This window comes from Aotus nancymaae, unplaced genomic scaffold (genome assembly GCF_030222135.1).
Source record: "Aotus nancymaae isolate 86718 unplaced genomic scaffold, 86718_ANA_hifiasm-v0.15.2.pri h1tg000076l, whole genome shotgun sequence".
Lineage (NCBI taxonomy): Eukaryota > Metazoa > Chordata > Mammalia > Primates > Aotidae > Aotus > Aotus nancymaae.
The window spans coordinates 21,314,317-21,338,734 of record NW_026988491.1 but is presented as its reverse complement, the minus strand read 5'-3'; the positions used below and the strand labels follow the sequence as shown (position 1 = coordinate 21,338,734).

Sequence of the window (24,418 nt, the reverse complement as noted above, 5' to 3'; positions counted from 1 at the left end):
ACCAGCAGCATCTGAGGGTTCTGATTTCTCCACATCCTTGCAAACATGTGTTAATGACTGTCTTTTTTGCTGTTTGGTCTTTTTTACTGTAGCCATCCTAGTGGGTGCAACTGGTGCATTTTTGGAACGGGCTAATAGTTATTTCCCAAATTATGAATCTAGTTTTATCCCTTCCCAAAAGAGTTCTGCACACTACATCCACATGTGTGAATTTCTAATGCATACATGTGCACGAACACACACACACAGAGCCACCATGCTGGCATCAAGTGTGTGGAAATGCCTGGGGATGAGACATTTCACAGCACACCTCAAAGGCACCCACAACCCCACGGCACACAGCAGGCAGGAGACAGGACAGGCAAGAGGCCCTCCTGTGTGCCCCTCAGCACTCATCCCCATCCCTGCTGACCTGTAAGTCCCAGGAGCACATGGCCCTTGCCTGCATCTACCATGCACTCCAGCACACAGCAAGATGCAGTCAGGCTGCTTGCCACACGGATACATACCCAGGAAAGAAGGGCTATGTCCCCACAAATGCAGCCGCTGTTCCAGGGGCAGCTAACTTTTTCCAGGTGTTCCCCAGACAGCAACGACAGCTAAGCTAAACTATCATCATCAGCTGTCTTTTACCCAAGTTCATTTAAACCACCCTGGCTAAATACATAACTAATAAGAACAACTTAAGTGAAGTCAAAGAAAGCACATTCCGCAATCCACCAGCCACACAGCATAGTAAGAGCACTAACCACTGAATGAGAGAAATCACGGTAACAGGCGATGATCGCGGAGCATAGCAGAGCTGACGCTTGTATACAGCATCTCATTTTGTCTTTGCAACTCTTTTTTTTTTTTTTTTTGAGACGGAGTTTTGCTCTTGTTACCCAGGCTGGAGTGCAATGGCGCGATCTCGGCTCACCGCAACCTCCGCCTCCCGGGTTCAGGCAATTCTCCTGCCTCAGCCTCCTGAGTAGCTGGGATTACAGGCACGCGCCACCATGCCCAGCTAATTTTTTGTATTTTTAGTAGAGATGGGGTTTCACCATGTTGACCAGGATGGTCTCGATCTCTTCACCTCGCGATCCACCTGCCTTGGCCTCCCAAAGTGCTGGGATTACAGGCGTGAGCCACCACGCCTGGCCCTTTGTAACTCTTACGAGCTGAAGACCCCCAAAAGTTGCACAACCAATCCAAGATCACCCCATTAGAGAAAAGCAGAAACAACAAATGAATCGGGTCGTGTGAACCACATTTCCGGACCACTGCCCAGCCTCTCCCAACAATCCTTGCAGGCTGGGATGACAGTAAAAAGGCAGATGAATCTGAGTCACCTGTCCAGCCCAGGACAGGTGACTTGAGTTAGCTGTTCTCTAATAAAGATGACAGGGACTGTGTCTTAGTCAACAGCAGGTTCAGTGAGGACCACAGTGCGTGGTAGCTGTCCTGGGAGGTAAGGGGATCTGAGGCCTCCTCTAGTCAGTTCCGGAATTTCAGATAGAAACACTGAGAGACAGAAAAGTGTCCAGGAGGAAGGCGGGTGGCAGAGGGTCTTGAAGGCAGGCTGGGGTAGCCTCAGCGATGGCAGCAGGTCACCCACAGAGCAACCTGCTATCTGGAGACCCATGTGGACAGAGGCCTCCACTCCAGCAGCCAGGGCCAGGCCAACAGGGACAACCTGCAGGCAGACAGCCAGCATCGCCACAGAAGAAAGAATTGTCCAGCATGAGAATAATAATGGCCACAACCAGGCCCTCTGCCTAGAGCATCACATAAATTATGAGCTAGCCCCCTTGACAAATGGGATTAAATACTGTAACCATCCACTAAGTGGTGAATCCAGGATCTGAGGATGATCTGTGAACCGTGTATCACAGAAAAGGCTCAAACAGAGACTGGGGGTAGGGAGGGGAGGATGCACCGGTTAAGGGTCCCTACCAGCAATGAAATGTCACAGGAGTTTAAAAAAAAAAATGGATGGTGAAGCACTGAGATGCTATTACAGGGGGCTGAGGCACACTCAGAAAGAAACACCAAAGGAAAAACACAAATTGCTCAGCCCTGCAACCCAAAGTGTACGTGAGACTACTTAAGAGCAACGCATCATAATGCAGTCAAAACTGTAACAATATTTATGACTATTTGCAACAGAAATAGTATGCAATAAAAAAGTAATATACAGTAACAGCATAAACATCATCATACAGCTTCAGCAATGCCAACCAAAAGCCCCTGTTACCAAGAAAAAGGCGATAAAGAATATTTGTATCAGAGAGCCTAACTGGATTTCTGTCCAAGGTGCTGACAGAGAGGCTGCAAATGGTTGGTCGACCCTCTGTTGCCCCAGGTCTCTCCCTCAGCTTAGAGAACCATACAGGCTGCTCTGACATCAGGGCCAGGCGGTAGCTGCCTTGATGAGGCGTCACTTAAACTTCATATACAGCCTGCTTTCAACACTTACTGCAGTTAGTCACAGACCAATTGGCACACCTAGAATCACCTCTAGCTGGCTCTCCACTACTGCCTTCCAACAGCAAGCACTCCTTCCCTGTTCTCCTGGGTCCCTGATGGAAAGCTTCTAGCATGAGACTATACCTGCAAGGGTGGAGAAGGACTCTGAGTTCCACTAGAATACTTACAGGACTCTTCTGACACCCCCTCTGCTACACCATTTCTTTGGAGGGAGTGGCAAAAGTTACAGCAGAAGTGTTTAAAAGTTAAAAGCTTTAAAACTGCTCTTAATGAGCAACTTCCTATCACAAAGCCATCATCCAAGTAACTGAGATTCAATCACTCTCGCAACTATTTAAGTTTCCCATCTCCTTCCTTCTAAGACAGGAAGACATCCAGAAAGAACATCTACTGCTTAGGAAGTGTCTGAAGTTGTCCCTCTGGGTGTTTACTGTATAGATCTCACACACATACACACACACACACACACACACACACTCACACACACACACTCCAATAGGGTAATTTGACTATTTCTCTAGGTGCCATCATATTTTTAGATGTTTTACATAAAAGTGTTGGCCAGGCGCAGTGGTTCACACCTGTAATCCCAACACTTTGGAAGGCCGAGGTGGGCAGATCACAAGGTCAGTAGCGGGAGACCAGCCTGGCCAGCATGGCAAAACCCTGTCTCTACTAAAAATACAAAAATTAGCCAGGCGCTTGGTACCACGCGCCTGTAGTCCTAGCTACTCAGAAGGCTGAGGCACAAGAATCACTTGAACCCAGGAGGCAGAGGCTGCAGTGAGCTGAGATGGCACCATTGCACTCCATCCTGGGCGACAGAGCGAGACTCTGTCTCAAAAACAAACAAAAAACAAGTTGGACACTTTTTTCATTTCAAACCCCATTTTCCCTCCCTGGACTGAGTGGGGCACTCCTTTCCAAACACAGTGGACCAACAAGCCTGGGCACCTCCACTACAGGGTTATTTTGTACATAAAGTCCTTTGTAAGAAAGGACTCAAAAGTCCTAACCTGGGAGAAACATGGACCTCAGGCATCATCAGCAGAGCTGGCAGCATAAAGAACTTAGACCAACAGGAAAACCCAAGACAGCCCACATTTTCCTGCAGACATGTCCGCATGGTGGGGCAGGTGTGACGAGAAGGGATGGAAGAAAGGCAGAGATGCAGCATCAAGCCTAACAATCATCATTCTCAACATGCAGAAAATGTTCTCAAAAAAAGGAAATGAAGACAGTGACAGATAACATAAGCCAGGCCACCATCAATGCCTTAGGACCTACTGCAAAGGTCTCTGGCAGACACTGGTGGATATGTTGACCAGTGCTGGCTAGGTGACCTGTGCTCCTCCGAAAAAGTGTATTCTGGTCTTTACAACTCTCCAGGACACCTGAGGCCAGGCCTCCTGCCTCCCATGTCTCCCCTGGGTGGCATTCTCTTCTACACTATTCCTCCTATGTGGGAATCTAAACTTTAATGCCACAGAACATACCAGATGCCTCCAGGTTAGACCCACCTGGGGTCCCCAAAAATGACAGAGAGGTCACTGCAGAATTGGTTTTCCGCACTACAAAGTCCTCAGCTCAGTTACAATTAACCAAAGACGGTTAGCTGCATGGCCAATAAGGAAGGTGGACAGCCTCCAAGTCCCAGCCCTGGAATGCTGAGCCTCATGCGAGATTGAGCAAAGGGGGGCACGCGCCCAAAGGCTCTCTCAATGGCACCAGCACCGGGTTCTGAAAACAGCGGGAGTTGTTTTTGTTTTCTGTGGCATGCACACATCATCAGCAGACCTGGCAGCCATGACTTAGACCTACAGAAAGGGGAAATGACAGGATGTCTGGGATTTGCTTTGAAATACTCCAGCCAATGAAAAGGAAAAGAAAAGAAAGGGACAGATGAGAGGAGGTGGCATATCTTGATACCCGCCGAATCCAGGTGATAGGTATGTTGCTTCACTGCGCTGCTCTCTTGACCTTTGTGCATGTTTGAAATTTTTTATAACACAGTTTTTTTTTATTTTTTTAAGCATGAGAGAAGGTAAAGGTGGCACAGGCCTGATGACAATGATTGATGACATTCCCGTTTGGGAAAACTCTGTCCATTTCCCGAGGAGCAGAGCCTTTCCCCCTTCTGGACCAGGAGTCGCCTCTCCTCCCACACTCAGGAACCCCACAGACCACAGCAAACTGTCTCCTCTGACCTCAACACACTTGCAGGGTATCTCTGCAAAGACCAAGAGCACAGGTGAGGAAGTTATGTCACCATGCCTACTGAGAAACATGCATACAAATGGATCAGTGCTGCTAGCAACAAATCTAACGCACTAAATCGTTCTCACTGAAAGATCACAGCAGCTATTGCCTGTTCACCTCATTATTTAAAACCACCACCACATCATGGTACATGTGTGCGGTCGAGATAGATGAGTAACAGGAAGGGGGAGAAAAAGCATTTGGCACATCGCTGCCTTCCAGATTCATTGTGGCAAACTCCACGGTTTCTGCCTGGCAACAATACTAATGGCAAGATACCCATTTCTTGTCCCAGACAGATGGAGGTCTAAAAAGCATCTCATCTTTTAAAAACTGAATTCTTTTTACCCCTAAACCAATACCCAAGCCTTCTCACAGAGCCATGGCTGTTGCCAGCTCTCCGGTTGCTCCTGCAGCCTGACTGCAGCAAGGTGCACAGTCCTCCTGGAGTCGGCTCGCCGCCGGTTCCTTCTCGAGGGCTGGTGACCCAATGCAAACAGGAACGACAGACTCTCAAGTCCCCAGCTTGCAACTAGTACATGATCATCATTCTATCACTTTCAAATAAAACAGCCTAATATTTTGAGCATAATGATTTTAAGGAGCTCAACAATTTCTTTGCATGCATTATTCATTTTGTGACACAAAACTGTTATTTCACTGAGATTACTGTAAATCGCTACATGAAGAGCTGGCTTGCATGAACAATTAAATGATAGATATGATAAACTAGATTTATAAGCTTTATGTTCCCATAACATAAATTCCTTGAATGATTTAACTCAGCAGAGCTAGAAAATTCTTTCCAGACACCACGTTCGTGGATCTCCAGCTCCCCCATCAGCATTTCACGAAAACTTACCTCAAAACTGAAAGCAAAAATAGTTAATAAAAGGCTTAATATTACTATGGTAACCACAGTAAGTTGTTTCAAAAATGAATAATAGCTCTGTTAGGTGCTTCATTAAAAATATTCCAACCAAATACTGCTCTTAATCTTCTCAATGGAACAAAAGACTTATTCAGGAAACATGTAGAAGACTGAAAATAACGTCAAATACAACCTTGTGCCCAAGCACAGACATCCTTCCGTCTCAAGCACAGAAAAAGACGGAATCTAATCAGCTAAGAGGAGAGAAAGTTGGTATTTATCCCGAAACAATTGATTAACAATCTCAACATCCCATTGTTACGTTCTTTCCTCCACTGATCAACAAAGACATTTCTCGTCTCACCAAAATGGGTTTCTCCTGACACAGGCAACCGCCTGCAGATAATGCAGGAATCAAAGTCCAGAGTCACTGGACACCAGGGTGTGACCAGCAAATACCAAGCCCGCTGGACTCCAGGCACAGACAGGACTCCCTTCTCCAGAGAGTTCCAGAGTCGGAGAACTCCCAGAAACCAGATCAAACCTGACAACGGCACAGGACTTTTTTTTTTTAGACAGAGTCTCAGAGACTCTGTCGCCCAGGTTGGAGTGCAGTGGCACGATCTCAGTTCACTGCAATCTCTGCCTCCCAGGTTCAAGTGATTCTCCTGCCTCAGGCTCCTGAGTAGTCAGCCCCCATCACGCCCAGCTAATTTTTTATATTAGCAGAGATGAGGTTTCACCATGTTAGTCAGGCTGGTCTCGAACTCCTGACCACAAGTGATCCACCCACCTTGGTTTCCCAAAGTGCTAGGATTACGGGTGTGAGCCACTGCGCCAGGTTGGCACAGGACTTTTGAGATCACGCAGGCAATACTTGCTGGGATGGAGGAGGGTGCGGCATCTCCAACACAACAGTCTCCTACCGCTCTCCACTCAGGAGCCCAAAAGGACCCCTGGGCCTGGAATACCTCTGCTCGGATGTCCAGGCCAGCCTCACTGTAATCCCAGCTACTCGGGAGGCTGAGGCAGGAAATTGCTTGAACCCAGGAGGCAGAGGTTGCAGTGAGCTGAGATCACGCCACTGCACTCCAGCCTGGGCAACAGAGCGAGACTCTGTCATAAATAAATAAATAAGAGGATGAATATCTTTCTGGGTCTGGGTAATTCCATTTAGGACGATGTCACCCAGGCTCACCCATGTTCTTGTAAATGACAGGGTTGTCTTCTTTTTTAAGGATGAATAATATCACTATCTTACTCCATCAGTACTGTTAAAACAAAATACCTGACACTGGATAATTTATAAAGAACAGAAAAGTTTTTCTCACAGTTTTGGAGGCTGAAACTCTAAGATCCAGGTGCTGGCAGGTTAGGCATCTGACCACAGCCCTCTTGCTGTGTCCTCACATGGCCAAATAGCAGAAGAGAGTGAGCCCACTTCCTCAGGCCTCTTTCAAAGGGCCCTAACCTCATCCATGAGGGCTCCACCTTCACGAATCAATCACCTCCTATAGGCCCCACCTTTTAATACTCTTACATTGGTGATTACGTTTTAACACATCGATGCTGGGGCACATTAAGGCCATAGCAATCCCATTTACATACATACACACACACACACACACACACACACACATTTTCCTTATTCATTTACTCATTGGTGAATACCTAGGCTGTTTCCATGTCTTAGCTGTTGAGAATAATGCTGCAATGAACATGAGGGTGCAGATAGCCCTCTGAGGCACTGACTTAATTTCCTTTAGATATATACCCATAAGTGGGATTGCTGGATCATTTGATAATTCTATGTTAAATTTTTTGAGGAACCTCCATACTGTTTTCCATAAAGGCTTTTTCAATTTATATTCCCACCAACTGTGTACAAAGTTTCCCCTTTCTCCACATTCTCACCAACGCTTATCACTTTTTCTTTTCCTTTTTTGTGACAGAGTCTCGGCCGGAGGACAGAGATATGATCTCGGCTCAATGTAACCTCCACCTCCTGAGTAGTTGGGACCACAGGCACACACCATCATGCCTAGCTAATTTTTGTATTTTTAGTAGACACAGCGTTTCACTGTGTTGGCCAGGCTGGTCTCAAACTTCCAACCTCATGATCCACCCGCCTCGGCCTCCCAAAGTGCTGGGATTACAGGCGTGAGCCACCACAACCAGCCTCATTTGTCTTTTTGATAAGAGCCATTCTAACAGGTGTGAAACGATAGATTTTTATTTGCATTTCTCTGATGATTAGTGACGTTAAGCACCTTTTCATGTATCTACTGATAACTTGTAGGTCTTCTTTTGAGAAATGTCTATTCAGGTCCTTTGTCTACCTTTTCATCAGGTTACTTTGCTTGCTTTTCATTTTTGCTAGAGTTGTTTGAGCTCTTTATGCATTTCAGACATTTACCCCTTATCAGATGTACAATTTGCAAATACTTTCTTCTAATCCACAGGCCGTCTCTTCACTCTGATGATTATTTCCTTTGTTGTGCAGAAGGTTTTCATTTTGATGCAATTCCATCTGTCTATTTTTGCTTTTGTTTTATGCTTTTGGTGTCAGATCCAAAACGTCACTGGCCAGAACAATGTCAAGTTGATTTCTCCTTATCTTTTCTCCAGTAGTTTCACACTTTCAATCCTTCCCTTTCAGGATTTAATCCATTTTAAGTCGACTTTTGTATACGCTGTGAGATAAGGATCCAATTTCATTCTTAATGCAGGTGCACATCTACTCTTCCCAATGCACTTATTGAAAAGACTATACTTTCCCTATTGTGTGTTCTTGGCACCTTTGTCAAAGATCAGTTGACCACAAATGTTTGGATTTATTTCTGAGCTCTGTATTCTATATATTCCAAAGGTCTGTCACTTTTTATGCCAATATCATACTGTTTTGATAATCTAGTTTTGTAACATATTTTGAAATCAAGAAGTGGGGTGCCTCCAGCTTCATTCTTCTTGTTCAAAACTACTTTGGCTACTTGGGATATTTTGTGGGTCCATATGAATTTTAGGATCGTTTTTCTTATTTCTGTAAAACATGTCATTGGAATTTTCATAGAGATTGTCCTATTTATAGATCACTTTACACAGTGTAGACATTTTAACAATACTAATTTTTCCTATTTATAAACATGGGATATCTTTCCATTTATTTGTGTCTTCTTTACTTCCTTTTATCAACTGTTATTCGGGGTAAGAATCCTTCACCTCCTTGATTGCATTTACACCAAAGTATTTCATTCTTTTTGATTCTATTGTAAATGGGCTTTTCTTACATTTTTTGGAGAGTTAGTTGTTAGTGTATAGAAACACAACTGATCTTTGTGTGTTGATGTTTGCATCCTGCCACTTCAGGGAATTTGTTTATTAGTTCTAACAGTTTTTTGGAGTCCTTAGGGCTATCTATTATAAGATCATATGAACTGCAAATAATTTTTATTTTCCTTTTTGATTAGAATGCCTTTTATTTATTTTTATTGTCTAATTGCTCCGGCTGGGACTTCCAGAACCATGTTGAACAGAAGTGGTGAGAGTAGGCATCCTTGTCCTCTTCCTAATCTAAGAGGAAGATTGTAAGATCTTAAGCTATGGGCTTGTCATATACGGCCTTTATTATGTTGATGTACATTCCTTCTATACCTGATTTATTGAAAGTTTTATCATGAAAGGTGCTGAATTTTGTCAAATGCTTTTTCTGCATACACTGAGATGATATAATTTTTCTCCTTCATTCTATTAATGTGATACATCATATTTACTGACTTGTGTGTGTAGAACCACCCTTGCATCCCAGGGATAAACCCCAACTGATCACAGTGTACGAACTTTTTAGTGTGCTGTTGGATTCAGTTTGCTAGTATTTTGATGAGAGTTTTTGCACCTGTGTTCATCAGGAATACTGGCCTATAATTTTCTTGTCTGGCTTTTCAATCAGGGTATAATATATCATCATAATACAGTTTGGAAGTGTTCCCTCCACTTCAATTTTTGGAAATACCTTGACAAGAACTAGCATTAATTCTTCTTTAAATATTTGGTAGAATTCACCAGTGAAGCCATCTGGTCCTGAGCTTTTCCTCATTGGGATGTATCCGATTACTGATTCAATCTTCTTTTCATTATTGGTTTGTTCAGATTTTCTATTTCTTCATAATTCACTTTCAGTACACTGTATGTTTCTAGGAATTTATCAATTTATTCTAGACTACCGAATTTTGTTGGTGTGTAATTGTTCATAGCATTCTCCTATAACCCTTTGTCTTTCTATGGCATAAGTTGTAATATTTCCTCATTTATGATTTCATTTGTGTCTTTTTTCTTAGCTAAAAGATTTTTTTTTTGAGACAGAATCTTGGTCCATCACCCAGCCTGGAGTGCAGTGGCACGATTTCGGCTCACTGCAACCTCCACCTCCCGGGTTCAAGAAATTCTCTGCCTCAGATTCTCAAGTAGCTGGGAATACAGGCACCTGCCACCACACCCAGCTAATGTTTGTATTTTTAGAAGAGACAGGGGTTTCACCATCTTGGCCAGGCTGGTCTTGAACTCCTGACCTCATGATCTGTCTCCTGCTAACTTTGAACTTAGTTTGTTCTTCTTTCCCTAGTTCCCTAAAGTATAGAAGTTGAGTTGTTTATTTGCAATCTTTTTTCTTAACAAGGTACTGATCATTATAAACTTCCCTCTTAGAACTACTTGTGCTGTATCTGAGAAGTGCTGGTATGCTGTATTTCCATTTTCATTTGCTCAAGATTTCTTTTTATTTCCCTTTAATTTCTTCTCTAACCCACTGGTAGTTTGGGAGTGTTTTGTTCACATATTTGTGAACTTTCCTCCTGTTATTTATTTCTAGTATCACCCCATTTTGTGATATCAAGTATCTTTGGTGACAGGGGGATGGAGGCAACAAACCACATTGTTATGTATGTACCTATAACCTGCATGACCTGCACCTGTACCCCAGAACCTAAAGTACAATTTTTTAAAAAAGTATCTTTGATACTTGATATTATTTCAATTCTCTAAAATTATCAAGCCTTGCTTTGTGGTCCAATAAATGATCTAACCTGGAGAATGTTCCTTAAGACTTGAAAAGAAGGTGCATTCTACTGCTGTTGGATGGAATGGTCTGTCTATATCCTGTGAGGTCCATTCAGTCTATATTGTTATTTAAGTCTGCTGTTTCCTTACTGATTTTCAGTACAGATGATCTATCCAATTTTGAAAGTGCAGTACTGAACTTTCAGTGCAGTACTAAACCCCTATTATCGTATAGCTATTTCTTCCTTAAATTCTGTTAATACATGCTTTATATATTGAGGTTCTCCAATGTTGAATACACATATATTCACAATTGTTATATCTTCTTGATGAAGTGATTCCTTCATCATTATATAATGGCCTTGTCTATATTGTGACAGTTTTTTTTTTGTTTTTTGAGACAGGATCTTGCTCTGTCCCCCAGGGTGGAACCCAAGGGCGTGATCATAGTTCACATTAACTTTGAACATGTACCTAGTACTACAGGCACATGTCACCATACCTGGCTTATTTTATTATATTTATTTTATTTTATTTTATTTTTAGAGACAAGATCTCTCTATGTTGCCCAGGCTGGTCTCAAACTCCTGGCCTCAAGCAATCCTCCTGCTCAGCCTCCCAAAGCACTGCAATTACAGGCATGAGCCACTGCACCCAGCCTCTTGTGACAGTTTTTAACTGCATGTCTATTTTGCCTGATATAAAGACAGTCACCCCTGCTCTCTTTTGTTATCATTTGTGTGGAATATCTTTTTCCATCCCTTAACTTTCAGCCTATGTGTCACCAAAACTAAAGTGAGTCACTTACAGGCAGCATATTGTTGGATCTTGTTTTTTAAATCGATTCGGCCACTCTTTGTCTTCTGATTGGATAATTTAATCCATTTACATTTAAAGTAATTACTGATTGGTAAGGACTTAACTATGGCCAGGTTGTTAACTGTTTTACAAATGTTTTGTTTCTTTCTTCCTCTCTTGCTGCCTTCTGTTGTGATTTTTTTTTTTTTTTTTTTTGTAATAGCATGCTTTGATTCTTTTCTCTTTAAATTTTCCATATCAACTATGATTTTTCTTTATGGTTATCATGAGGCTTAGATAGTGTTACAAAAGACAGAGTGCTAACTGTCTATTTTAAGCTCATAACAACATCAATCACACACCAAAACTTTACACTTTTAGCTCTCTCTCTTACAAATACACACACACACACACACACACACACACACACACATTTTGCCACTGGTATCATAATTAATCTACATCATTTTATACTGTGTATCCATTAACAAAATATTGTAGCTATAATTATTTTAATACTTTTTGTTTTTAACTTTAGTTATACTAGAGTTAACTGTGATTCACACACCATCATTACAATATTAAAGTATTCTGAATTTGACTATATACTTTTACCAGTGAATGTTATACTGTCATAGGTTTTCATGTTACTAATTAACATCCTTTCATTTCAAATTTAACTCCCTTTTATAGTTCTTTTAAAGCAGGGCTAGTGGTAATGGATCTCCACCACCTTTTGTTTGTCTGGGAAAATCTTGCTCTCATTTCTGAAAGACAGCTTTGCTGGGTATTGTATTCTTAGTTGGCAGGGTTCTCCCCACCCCCTTTTCAGTACATTGAATATATCATCCCATTCATTCCTGACCTACAAGGTTTATGTTTAGAAATTCACTGATAGTCTTAGGACATTCCCTTGTATATGACAAGTTGCTTTTCTGTTGCTGCTTTCCAAATTGTTTGTCTTTGACTTTTGACAGTTTAATAATATTGTATTTCAGTATAGAGTTTTTCATGTTTGATCTCTTTGGGGTCCTATGGGCTTCTTGAGTCTATTTCTCTCCCTAGATTTAAGACATTTTCTATTCTTATTTCTTTAAATGAGCTTTCTGCCCCTTTCTCTCTTTTCTCCCTCTGAGATTCACTTATTTGCACATACTGCTTTGCTTAATGTTGTTCCATAAATCCTACAGGCTTTCTTCCCTCTTCTTCATACTTTTTTATTTTCTAATTGGATAAATTCACATCACCTTTCTTCAAGTCTATTGATTCTTCGGCTTGTTAAGAGTCTGCTGTTAAGGCTCTCAATTGTATTTTATAGTTCAGTCATTGCATCCTTCAGAATTTGATTTTTTATGATTTCTCTCTTTGTTGAACTTCCCATTTTTGTTCATATATTTACCTGATTTTGTTGAGTTGTCTGTTTTCTCAGTTGCCTTACATTCTTTTGTCAGGAAATTTGTAGATCTCCATGTCTTTGGGATCAGTTACTGAAAAGTTATAATGTTCTTTTCGTCAGGTCTTGTTTACCTGGCTTTTCAGGTTCCTTTAAGCCCTGCATTGCTGTCTTTGCACTGGAAGTGGCGGTCACTTTCCCCAGTATTTACTGACTGGCTTCAGAAGGGAAAGATCTTCCAATCTGCCTGGATGGGAATTCTGGGAGCCCCTCAGACCTTTCCTATTGATGCACCCACTCCACACCTCTTGTTCCCTATTTGAGGGTAAGTCTTAGGATTACATGCCTTATCTCAACACTGCAAAGCCAGGCCAGGTGTCAAGAAGCTTCCATTTGCTTTTCTTAGGGTGGTGCTCAGAAGTGATGAAGGTTAAGTTCTTCCTTCCAATATAGCAGAGTCAAGCCAATTGTCTGTGTCTGCTCATATATAATCTGCAGAGGCTCACATGCTATCTACAGGGGTGCAGCTGTGCCAGCTGCCAAGGAAGGGAGGCACACAGAATGCTGGAGGCATATGTGGACTAGCTGGGGGTGTCTGCAAGAAATGGATCCTATGAAATCTGAGGGCTAGCCTCTTGAATTCCTCGAGGCAGTTGGTAGAAGCCGCAGTCCTTTGTTGAGCTCCATGCCTGATTGCTGACAGTCCCTGCCCCTTTTCCCTGCTCTGAGTTACTCCCAAACTACTTAGTCATGCTGATCCCCTCAGTGTTCTGAAGGGGATGAGAAAGAAGTGGCCTCTTGGACAGCATCCCACATGGCTGGAGAAACTGGGTGTTCACTATGCTTTCACTTTGCGTTGTGAGAGAAATCAAGAACCAAGGGAGTCTCTGTTGGCACCGAGCTACGCTGCCTCGCAGGAGGGGTGATACGGGTAAGTGAAACTCTTCTTCTTACCCTCTTCAATGTGTCTATTCTTGAGTGTTTTTCCTCTTCTCCAACAGACTACTAAGACCTCTGCACTTGTACTCCTGTGCGCCACAAAAGTACTCTCATCTGTGGGCGTTTGTCAGAATTGGTATTACTGTTGGGGGGATGAGGGCTGAAAACTCCTATTTCACCATCTTCCTGACATCATTTGCCACAGTGTGCTTTTTATTCTGGTATTTCCTTACACCCTTGAGTCTCTTCCCTGTTTTATTCAACCCAGCAGTCTGTATTCATTCCTCTTAATCAGGATCTGAGCTTTGCACCTGCTCCCTTTGGCTGGGGTTAAGCCTACTTCAGAGGCTAGGGATATAGAGGGTCCAAGTACAATCTAAATAAGAAAATGCTACTAATAAAAATGTTGAGAAGAATATGAATCCTAGGGGAAAAAAAATTTAATGTTAAGGCATCTGGCAGAGACCAAACAGGAATAAACACCCAGTTCCTCTGTGCTGACAAGTCATTGCATCCTGGCCTATGGTTGCTTCAACCCACAAAACAACGCCTTTGTTTATTAGCACTCAGGTATCAATAGGCTGGCATGCAGTTGCTATTTTACCCAAAACGAAGGGCCAGAGAAACTAGACTTTTCACTGCTCTGGAACCACCTTCACAACTTTACCCTATTGCTTCTTCTGGAATATTATCCTGTCTCTCTATTGACTCAAGACGAATCTCTCTGCTCAGCTGTCACCTTTTCCTTTAAAAATGTTCCTGATCACTCCAGCTAGACGTGTTCCTCCCTTCCCTTTGAATATTCGTCCTTTCCCCAGTTGCTGGCTTGAGTCCTATCACCCCCACAAGTCATGAAGTCCTTGAGGACAGGGATGGTAGCACAAAGCACTTCAGGCAAGGCAGCTTGAGCCCAGTAGAAGAATGCGCCATGGGACTCAGGAGAAGAAACGGTGCCTGCGATGCAAGGAGCCGGTCATCCACGCTGTTTCTAACTGCCGATCTTGAAAGGCCCTCAGGCGGGGACAGGCAGCTTAGCAGCTGCCATGGCTCATCTTCTGGCCCTCCTGAGGCTGGTCGGACTAGCTGCGCATGCTCCATCTACAGTTCAAGTATGTTTAAAATGGGGCCTGAGCTATGACCTGCAGTCCAAAGCAGACTGCTACGACCTCTGCACTTGTACTCCTGTGCTCCACAAAGGTACTCCCATCTGGGGGTGTCTGTCCAAACAATTTAAGCTTTCTGTAAGTATGGTCAAATAAGGTAACAGTCTCATTAGTGCACTGACACCCAGCAAACAAGGATTCTAAACACAGCCGAGTCATCACATATACAAAATTAAGACTTAAATAGAAAGAGATCAACTCATATGCATCTTCGCACTAACCTGAAAGTTTCCAATCACAGCCTTAACTGAGGCTGGGCCTCCCAGTCAGGAGAGATGTAACCTTCCCTCCTCCTGGAGCTGCCCATCCGGACAGGGCCTCAGAATGCACGCATGCTTTGTGCTCTCGAGGGTTCCACTGACACTCATATTCCGTCTCCAGGAGGAATCCCCATGCAGCTTAGCTAGGGATGGATACCATCTGCCTATCCCTGTCCCTGCTCTATCCCTTCTTCCTCACATTCCACAGAGCCAAGTGGAAGCCGAATGACAGAAAGCGCATTTCAGTGCCTGCTGGCCAAAGTCTGACCAGTGAGAATGGCACTGTCCAATGACTTTAGTGACCTGTTAGCACCAAATATCCAAAAATCAGCCAAATAATTCTAATTTATTTCAGCAGAATAAGAATAAATGTATTTTGTTAGTCTTTTTATTCAAACATTTTATTTGTGTGGACATCACATTTTAAAAGACATAGGCTTTTCCACAGAGCATGGCTTTCTGGGACACAACTAAGAAGGAGACAACAGGATTTCTAAAGAGAGACAACGTGACTTCCCCACACATGGGCCCACAGCTCCTGCCCTGGGTCTGCCCCTGGGCCACCTGGTCTCCAGCTTGGCCCTTCCCCGCCATGATGCATGGATTCTCTCTCAGATACAAGGGCAAAATCAGACCAGACAATCATGCCCAAGCCCAGACTCTTGCTGGACCTCCACCATTTTCCAGGACATGAAGCCCAGGAGTTGACTCAAAAAAGAAAGGAGTAACAGAAATACTGACTTGCCGCCCTAAAATCCTGCACTTTCAGCTGACGGCTTTTATCCCGCTTGGAAAGGTACAATAATAACGAGGGGAAACAGGACCTTCCAACGTTGCACCGAACATCAATTCGCCGGAATCAGCTCATTTTCATATTTAAAATATTCCAACACCGTATCCTGTCCTTCACTTTCCTGACTTTGCTGTGCTGATCTACCGCTCCTTCTCTTTCAAATGGATTGCCAGACAGCATTTTATTGGGGATTTCCTCTAAAAGGCAATTGGAGGTTCCTGCAACATGATTTAGGTGCATTGTTTCCATTTCTTTAATTTTATTTATAGCCTTCTGCCCAGAGCCCGCTGGGCACAGGCAGCTATAAATCACAGACCACAAACACAGGGCTGCTTCGTTCCCCTGCTGATGCTCACACACCAGGGGATTGTTTGGTAAGCGCTAATATGAATACTAATTACTTTTTCAATCAGACCATGGGTGTGAACTCACTTGAAAAACTGCATAAAACAAAATTTCATTATATACTAGATACGATCTTGAACCAAAGGACACCAGGAGTGGTCCTATTTGAGAAGGAACACATGCTGGAGAGAGCCAGGTGCTTGTGCTCCGAGTCGGGAGTTTCCGCAGGCTCGCTCTCATCTGCTGGGTGATCTTGGAGCAAGTATCCTGACCGTCTGTGGGCCTCAGTGCCCTCAACCATTAAACAAGACAGTGGTAAAGAGAATTTACTCTGGAGAGTTGCTGGAAATCCAACAGGAGGCTCTACAGAGACTCCTGGAACCACGTCACACATAGGAGGTCCTCAACGTCAGCATCCTTCCCTCTATGGAAATGTCAGGGGTGGGCTCTGTCCACGCTTTCTGCTCCTCCCTGACATGAGCCCACTGGCTTATTTCATCCGCCAACACCTCCCTTCTCCTGGTGCCACAGCCCAGTGCCCAGCATCGAATGCCTTGGGCCTACCCAATCTGCTCCTCCTCTCATGTCCACTTAAATGTGCCATCTACCTGACTCCAATGTCCAGCATGACTTACTGTGACCCTAGGGCTCCCTCACACCACCAGTCACTAAATTCAGCTGACTCCATCTTCCTCCGAGATACCCCTCAAAGCTTTTCTTTCTTCACCACTCCCATTCCAGTGGCTTGATCTCTGCCCAGAGCCTGCTGGGCACAGGTGGCTATAACTGTATTTCCCACCAACACTGACCCTGAGTCTATCTGTACTTTTTCAGGCCACCTTCTCTGTTTGCACCAGAATGAACTTTCTAAAAATTATAACTAGGATCATATTACTTCCCAGATTAAAATCCTTCAGGCACTCTGAGTAGCAGCCTGTATCATTGTTCTTAAAGACTCACTTCCCTATAAAAGAATTACACATTCCTGCCCAGTGATGTTGGGCTTGGCCCTGTGCCATCAGCCGGCCACTGGAAAGTGATGTGACACACCACACTGTCCTGGCAAAGCTCCAAGAGACGCTGGGAGCTTCCACCAGCCCCTTGCTTCTGCTCCCCGCCACAGGAGCGGTCCCAGAGAGACTGCACTTTCCAACTAGGGCCTGGAATGAGGACACACACAGAGCCACCCACAGCTTGCAGCCTACATGCAACATGACGCCCTGAGGTTTTGAGCCCTGCGAGATAGATCTGAGGGCTGCTGGAAAAACTGCAATGACTGTTCTGTCATTTATTGAGAACAGGGCCCTACCCTCCAGAGGCTCAAAGGGCGATGGGAAGTAGTGTGGGTGGAGAGAAGTCACATAGGATGACTCTGAGACCTGGCAACCACAGGCCTTCATAAAGCAGACTGTCCACCACGCTGGCCTGCCTCCAGTCACTTGCTTCAGCATCCCCATGCATTTCCACCTTGGGTGCGGCTCGCCTGATGCCCACAATACCTGTGCCCCACTCCACACCCTTCCAGCCCTGCTGTACCATCAGCAAAGGAGAAATGTCTCCACTTCAGATCCTTTCCTCGCCCAGGGCTCTGCGCTCACATCACCAGGCAGACGGTCTGTCTCTAGCCGAGCACAGTGCCTTGGGAACAGAGCCTCTCATTTCCCTGTGTACCCCCTGCTCCTTTCATGGCGCCTGGTACTGAGCTGGCACTGAATCTGGTGTCTTGGGATTTTTTTTCCTTTACGACTTCCATTGTTTAGAAATATCAACACACACAGTTCTTGTAAAATCGTTTCACACGACACTGAACACCAAAGCTCTGGCCCCCAAATAGGAAGACAGCCAATTTCAGAAAGAAGCGCTAGAGATAACCTCAGAAATCCATGGAGGCAGCTAAGAGCCAGAAGACCTTCTGGAGGCATAGAAACGCCACTGCCCCCATCGCGATGAATAATAGCTGCATTATCATTCCCTACCTTGGGCAAACAGGCCATTGTAAATGCTTATTTTATGACTCAGTCTTTCATAAATTATGCAGTAAGATTCTCTTAACTCGGCTCTTCTCTGGCCTTCCAGATGCAGTATTAATTTGGCAGCCATGTTAAGTAGATGTATTCTCTCCGTGCTAGTAAGTCAGCTCAGTTCTGTCTCTAATCAGCAGCAAAAGCAGAGGTGACTTCATGAGCATCAGGGAGCACAGAAGAGAAGCACGTTTCCTCACAAAGTCCCCACTCACCAGGCCGAGAAGCAGGGGTGAACTCCAAAACACACATTGTCAAGACACTCCAAACATTACCTAATTTCACCAGGTACCTACTTCCTCTGTGCCCTGAACCTTGGAACCAAAGATGATTAAGATGTACCTCTACCCTGAGGGCTCACAGCCCAGGCCGAAAGGAACTATGAAACAATGTACTTGGTGACAGCACAATGAATTTTGTCAGAATGGAGAGAAGAGTCAAAGAAAAAAACCGCCACAAAGAAGAGGCGCTATTTGAGCTGACTTGGAGAACGCAGAGGAGCGAAGCAGGGGAACCACCCCCCAGCACAGCAGAAATGAGGAGGGGGCGGGGACACATCTGGGCTCTAATCCCAGTCCTGTGACACTGGTGAGTGGGTGACATCAGGGACTTTGCTCACTGTATCAGTGCCTCTAGCTCCTCATCTGAAACAGGGACCATAGAGTGCCTGCCACGTGGGTCGTTTCAAGTATGAAATAAGACACACAAGGCACTAAGAACAGTGCCAGGCACAAAGGAAATGAGGGCTTGACATGAGGGCGGGTATCTGTGTGTGCGCGTGCACACGGCTCACCTGAAGAGCAGAGATGAGCCCGCGTGGCTAGAGTGACAGCAGGTGGCAGAGAACAGCCCAGAGAGAGGCAGGAGGGTGGGGCAGGCAGAGTGGGAGGCGGTGAGAGGTGTGGCCTCCTGTCCCAGGCTGAGAAGTCCGGACTGGACTCTGAGCCCCAGGGAGGAGGCTAACAAGGCTCTAAAAGCAGAAGCTCAGGCAAGGGGACTGGTCTCCAACAAGATCGCCTGTGGGTGACAGACAGGGAGAGGTGAGCTGGACGCCCTCAGGCTAGATGGGAGACTCCCAAAGCGGCCCAGGCCAGAAACAGGGAGGGTGTGAACTCAAGGAGAGGCCGTGGGAGTGGGCAGAGAAATGCAAGAGACACATGCCTCGCAGTGGCCCGGGTGATATTTCAAGTGGACACGCTGTTAGAACCAGAATGTGAACACCTAAGAGGACAGCAGGCTGATTCAAAGGCTCCTTGCCTTTTCCATCTTTTATTCCGTTGTCTTCCTTCCTGCAGAATTACAAGGCCTCCATTTTTTAACTTTATCACATTTTTGTATATTTATTAATCCTGGGGGAGAAATCACACTGAGCAAATGTATCTCACCTCCATCCATTCTCAGACATAACAGAAGATATCGCTTGAGTGCTGACCCTGCGCAAGACCCTCTGCTGTGTTTAAGGAGGGCACAGCAGCAGGGAGCGGCCCCCTGGCCTGGAGATGCTTCTAATCTTAGTCAATGGCACATGGACGCCCCTGAGGTGCAAAAGTCCTGGGACACCTTATGGGGCAATTATACTAATGTTCAGGGTTGTTTTAAGGTAGAGGACACAGAGGGTAGAGCCTCTGCTGTACATCTGCACAAAGAGCTGCAGTGACCCTAACGCTGTTCACGTGCTCCAGACTGACACTCCCAGCAGAGGAGACAAGCACCCCCAGATGAAGTCTTCACTGCTCCCCACCCCGCAGGAAGTGGTCCATCATCCATCATGCTGGGACCCCAGTACACTCCACTCAGGCACTCTCAGAGACGAGACGGGCCACACAGGTCACACTCCAGAAGTCCACCTGACGCTGAGACCTCACTCACACCAGCAGGCTGCACAGGCTGGCCACGCACACACCCACCCTCAGGTGGAAATGACAGCAGCTCTCTCTGGGCAGGCCAATCACCCAGGCTGATTAGATGCTCTGTTGGCAGCCAGGCCTCGTTCTGATACGAGAAGACTATGACTTATGAAATGCCATTTGGTACACGCATGTTCAAAAGCTAGGTCCGTGAGAAAGGAAAGCAGATTCTGAAGGGGCTGTGGGTGGCTGAAATGCCTTAGAGACAGGCGATGTGGGTGAGGGAGTCACATTTTGGAAACACAAGCTGCACCGATGGTGAAAAAGCCAAAGCAGTAAGAGGACACCGAACAGTTTTCCCGAGGTGGTCACTTGCTGCATCAGAGCTCAGTACACCAACTCAGCCTGCGGGACTTGTCCCACGTCAGGCCACAACATCACTGCGTGGTGACGGTGGGCAGAGCTCTCTGAAAGGTAAGTTAGAAGCCTGACCTGAACGGGAGGGCCGTGGGACCTAGGAGCCCCCACTAACCTGAGGGGCTACCTGTGTTAAGAACGTCGCAGGACACAGATTATAACCAAGAGTGCTGAGGAACCGTGTCACTTATAAATAGGTCATGAAGAACATTTTAACGTAATTTGCTTTCCAGGCACAAAGAACTCTGTCAATCAACTCTACAACAGGATAGGGGAAAGAGTCTCTGTTGACGGCTTCCTGGCAAAGGAAGAAAAACAGATTTTTACAGTGAGCTAATCTGTCTTTCAAAAAAAAACGGAAGCTAAAACTAGATTTACGTTTTCATGTATTCATTCAACAGCTATCTGAGTGCCGGCGAGGCAGGAACCATCCTGCACAGCGACCAGAGCTACACTCTGGATCAGACAGCGTCTGCCCAGGTTCAAATCCTGACTCCGCTGCGTAGGCGCTACATGACTGTCCAGAGTCTCCCCTCTGAAACTCATTTTCTCATCTCTAAAATGGGTGTAACACCTAACTTTGTAGGAGCGTAGCACTCAAGCAGGGCAGGCTCCAGGACAGTCTCAGGGACTTCACTTCCATCCCGGCTAGTCCTGCTGAGCCTCAAAGAAGCCCTGCGTGCCCAAGCTCCACCTGCATCCCACCCACCTTCCAGGACACCAGGACATGGAAAGCCCTCTCCCAAACACACCAGGACAAGACAAAACCATCAAAGAAAAACAGCTCAAGAAACGACAGCAGAAACACAGATGGCCCATAAGACGTGAAGAAAAGACAACTTGATCAAGTCTTAAAAATAGGCATATCTTTGGAAACAATAATTTTACATTGAGTAATTATCCCAAGAAAATAACCAGCGATGAGCGCTAGGATGTGAGTACCAAGATATCTGAGGCAGCGTTTCATGGGGAAAACTGGGAAGAAACAACAGGGGCGGCCTGGTAAGTGTGGTCCAGCCAAACGATGCAACTCCATGTGGGTACTGAGCGTCGGCTTGCAGAACATCCAGTCATGGCGAGGGCCACCATTAGCGCTGAACGAAGGAAGAGCGCCTGGTGTCTCATCGCTTAATATGTCTTTCTTCATATTACATATGCGATATGTGAGGGCAATTTTTATTTAAAACAATTCACTGTAGGCTGGGCGCGGTGGCTCACGCCTGTAATCCCAGCACTTTGGGAGGCCAAAGCGAGTGGATCACTTAAGGCCAGGAATTCGAAACCAGCCTGGCCAATGTGGCGAAACCCCGTCTCTACTAAAAAGATAAAAATTAGCCAGGCGTGGTGGTGCATGCTTGTAATCTCAGCTACTTGGGAGACTGAGGCACAAGAATCGCTTGAACACGGGAGGCAGAGTTTGCAGAGAGCTGAGATCACACCACTGCACTCCACTCTTTTGAGACTCTATCTTAAAAGAAAAAAAAAATTCACTGTAATATTTTTTGGCAAGTGGGTATTACATAATTCATAAGAAGGGAGATAACAAAGTTCTCTGCATCTCCTGGTAAAAGGAGAGGAGCAGATTCCAAAGGCAGAGCTGCTGCAGGTCGGCTGGGCCCATGAGGGCAGCCGGGCCTCTGCAGAGAGGAAACGCAGCACAGGCAAGGGCATGGCGGGGTTCAGACCCCTGCGGAGAAAAAGGCACTGTGAGAAATTCCTGGTGGCAAAAGGAATTTCTTTGGGGGTAACATGGATATTTATTAGTCGATTTTCAGTTATTACATAAGTATTACATTATCCCTGAGACTCCTAAACGCCACTGATGCCTGCAGCACACACAAATGCCTTACGTTAAGGGCAAACATAGGCACCACCCTGCTCTGCAGAGTTAAAAATATGTTGACCCAAGCAGGTCAGCCCATGAAAAAGAATGCTGGGCAAGCCAGGTCTCAATGCCACTCCAGCGTCCCCACCCACGTTCCCATCCTGGCATCTCCCCTGGTTGGAGATCACTACAGACACACCTGTGTCCAGCTGCCCACTTGATACCCTGACTTAGATGTCCCAAGGCACCTCAAGCTTTATACATCCCAAGCCAAATTCCCACTTTTCTCCCCAAATCTGCTCCTCTCCAAGTTACCCCATCCTTGACAGCCACTCCTGATGGCCCTCCTTCCGTCATCCCTCACACCCAGTTCCTCAACAAGCCTCCTCCACAGAGCTTTAAAATATACTCCCCCAAACCCCAGACTTCTCACCACCTCCTCCACCTCCACCCACTTCAGCCACCATCCTCCTAACTGGTCTTCCTAGCTCCACAGAAAAGTCAGAGGGATCCTTTTGAAAGCCTAAGTCAGATCATGCCAACTCCTGCTCAAACCTTCCACTGGCTTTCCACCACCACAACTAGCATGGAATCTGACCTCCTTCTACCGCTCTCTGTGGCCTGTGGGGTGCAGCTCTGATTCCCCTCCTTCCTCGCCTGCCTCTAAGCTCCACCCTCCCTTCACTGCAGTCACAGTGACCTTCTCAGAGAAGAGCCGCATGCACACTAAGCTCATCTTCCCAAATCCCTCCTTCAAGGGCTATGTGCCCCCAAATCATCAGGTGGCTCTCTCCTCTCATCCTCTGGGTCTGTGCTTCACTGTCACCCCATCAGAAGAATCATCCGCATCACCTGCATAAGCAGCCCCTCCTTCACCCCAGTGCTGTCCAACACAGGAGCCTCGAGCCACAAAGGCTACAGGACACCCGAAAAGTGGTCCAGCAGAGATGCACTGTAAGTAGGAGATGTACTGTAGACTTAGTACAAAAAAGTGAGTGTGTGTTATCTCACTGACCGTTTCTATATGGATTAGACACTGCATTCGTAATGTGTTAGGATCACATGGTTTATATATTATATTAATAGAATATATTTTTAAAACCCATCTCACCTGTTGCTTCCTCCTTCCTTACCATGGCCACAGGAACACTTTAACTCATACCGTGGCTGGCATCGTCCCCCGGGGTGGTGCTGCCCCAGAGCATGGTCCTGCATCATCTGAGTCACAGCTCCACTGTCATCCTGCCTTGTGTGCTGATGGGTTCAGGTGTGTGTGCGTGGCACCTGCTGGTCCTGGTCACGGCTGCTTTCCCAGCTCCTGTGGCAGCACATGGCATGCAGCAGGCTCTCAGGCCAAGAGCGCTGCAGGCTGATTAAATTACATCAAGAGTTCCGGAGAAAACAGAGCAGAGCCAGCAGTGACCATGAGAAGAACACTACACAGCATCGCTAACCTGTATTAAGCACTGCCCATGTGCCAGGCATTATTCTAGGAGCCTTCCTTCCGTGAATTCATTGAATCCTCCCTGTAACTGGTGAGGTGGGATTCAAGCCACACTACAGTCTGCATGCTGCCCAGCTTGGACGCCGGCAAACACCATGCAGGCACCCTGCCACACGGCTTCCCACGCCCCGAGGACTCACCCAGGACCCTGGGCCTCCCTGAATGGCCCGCCCTTCCCAGATGACCTGAAGTGAACCCCAACAGGGTACAGCAGTATCAACCACACAAAGAACAGAAACTAAAACAGAGCTGCAGATGTGCACGGCGTGATACCTTTACAGCAGTTTTCTATATTTTCCAAATTGTTCTATGATAAATGTGCATTACTATCTAACCCTAAAGTTTTCTATATCACATCTTTGGATGAATCCGATTGGTCACACTGTGGGTCACCACAAATCACCGCAGTTTGGTGTTGCCCTGGCTTTGGGATTCTTTGTAGAGACACTATCATGGACCCTC

General features: G+C 45.7%; 1 protein-coding gene across 6 annotated transcripts in view; it reads right to left on the bottom strand.

The window, feature by feature from the left end:
* TBC1D22A (TBC1 domain family member 22A) overlaps nucleotides 1-24,418 on the bottom strand; it is a 383,821-nt gene that overhangs the window by 303,827 nt on the left and 55,576 nt on the right. The gene's annotated exons all lie outside the window — the stretch shown is intronic.